The sequence below is a fragment of the Bison bison genome, unplaced genomic scaffold, assembly GCF_000754665.1.
Source record: "Bison bison bison isolate TAMUID 2011002044 unplaced genomic scaffold, Bison_UMD1.0 scf7180017864063, whole genome shotgun sequence".
Lineage (NCBI taxonomy): Eukaryota > Metazoa > Chordata > Mammalia > Artiodactyla > Bovidae > Bison > Bison bison.
The window spans coordinates 8,769,155-8,771,315 of record NW_011494635.1 but is presented as its reverse complement, the minus strand read 5'-3'; positions in this window follow the sequence as shown (position 1 = coordinate 8,771,315).

Here is a 2,161-nt window from a genome sequence, read left to right as displayed (position 1 = left end):
TTTGCTGGCATATTGAGTGCAGCACTTTCCCAGCATCATCTTTCAGGATTTGAAATAGCTCAACTGGAATTCCATCACCTCCACTAGCTTTGTTCGTAGTGATGCTTCCTAAGGCCCACTTGACTTCACATTCCAGGATGTCTGGCTCTAGGTGAGTGATCATACCATCGTGATTATCTGGGTCGTGAAGATCTTTTTTGTACAGTTCTTCTGTGTGTTCTTGCCACCTCTTCTTAATATCTTCTGCTTCTGTTAGGTCCATACCATCTCTGTCCTTTATTGAGCCCATGTTTGCATGAAATGTTCCCTTGGTATCTCTAGTTTTCTTGAAGAGATCCCTAGTCTTTCCCATTCTGTTGTTTTCCTCTATTTCTTTGCATTGATCGCTGAGGAAGGCTTTCTTATCTCTTCTTGCTATTCCTTGGAACTCTGCATTCAGATGCTTATATATTTCCTTTTCTCCTTTGCTTTTCGCTTCGCTTCTTTTCACAGCTATTTGTAAGGCCTCCTCAGACAGCCATTTTGCTTTTTTGCATTTCTTTTCCATGGGGATGGTCTTGATCCCTGTCTCCTATACAATGTCATGAACCTCCATCCATAGTTCATCAGGCACTCTATCAGATCTAGTCCCTTAAATCTATTTCTCACTTCCACTGTATAATCACAAAGGATTTGATTTAGGTCATACCTGAATGATCTAGTGTTTTTCCCTACTTTCTTCAATTTAAGTCTGAATTTGGCAATAAGTAGCTCATGATCTGAGCCACAGTCAGCTCCCGGTCTTGTTTTTGTTGACTGTATAGAGCTTCTCCATCTTTGGCTGCAAAGAATATAATCAATCTGATTTCGGTGTTGACCATCTGATGATGTCCATGTGTAGAGTCATCTCTTGTGTTGTTGGAAGAGGATGTTTGCTATGACCAGTGCGTTCTCTTGGCAAAACTCTGTTAGCCTTTGCCCTGCTTCATTCCTTACTCCAAGGCCAATTTGCCTGTTACCCCAGGTGTTTCTTGACTTCCTAGTTTTGCATTCCAGTCCCCTATAATGAAAAGGACATCTTTTTGGTGTTAGTTCTAGAAGGTCTTGTAGGTCTTCATAGAACCATTCAACTTCAGCTTCTTCAGCATTACTGGTTTGGGCATAGACTTGGATTACTGTGATATTGAATGGTTTGCCTTGGAAACAAACAGAGATCATTCTTTCGTTTTTGAGATTGCATCCAAGTACTGCATTTCGGAATCTTTTGGTGACCATGATGGCTACTCCATTTCTTCTAAGGGATTCCTGCCTGCAATAGTAGATATAATGGTCATCTGAGTTAAATTCACCCATTCCAGTCCATTTTAGTTCACCGATTCCTAGAATGTCAACATTCACTCTTGCCATCTCCTGTTTGACTACTTCCAATTTGCCTTGATTCATGGACCTAACATTCCAGGTTCCTATGCAATATTGCTCTTTACAGCATCGGATCTTGCTTCTATCACCAGTCATATCCACAGCTGGGTATTGTTTTTGCTTTGGCTCCATCCCTTCATTCTTTCTGGAGTTATTTCTCCACTGATCTCCAGTAGCATATTGGGCACCTACCGACCTGGGGAGTTCCTCTTTCAGTATCCTATCATTTTGCCTTTTCATACTGTTCATGGGGTTCTCAAGGCAAGAATACTGAAGTGGTTTGCCATTCCCTTCTCCAGTGGACCACATTCTGTCAGACCTCTCCACCATGAGCCGCCCATCTTGGGTGACCCCCACAGGGCATGGCTTAGTTTCATTGAGTTAGACAAGGCTGTGGTCCTAGTGTGATTAGATGATTTTGTGAGCCCCCCAAAATAAAGTCTCTCACAGTTTCCATTGTTTCCCCATCTATTTGCCATGAAGTGATGGGACCAAATCTCATTATCTTAGTTTCCTGAATGTTGAATTTTAAGCCAACTTTTTCACTCTCCTCTTTCATTTTCATCAAGAGGCTCTTTAGTTCTTCTTCGCTTTCTGCCATAAGGGTGGTGTCATCTGCATATCTGAGGTTATTGATATTTCTCCAGGCAATCTTGATTCCAGCTTGTGCTTCATCCGGCCCAGAGTTTCTCATGATTTACTCTACATATAAGTTAAATAAGCACAATATACAACACAAATACAGGTGACAATATACAGCCTT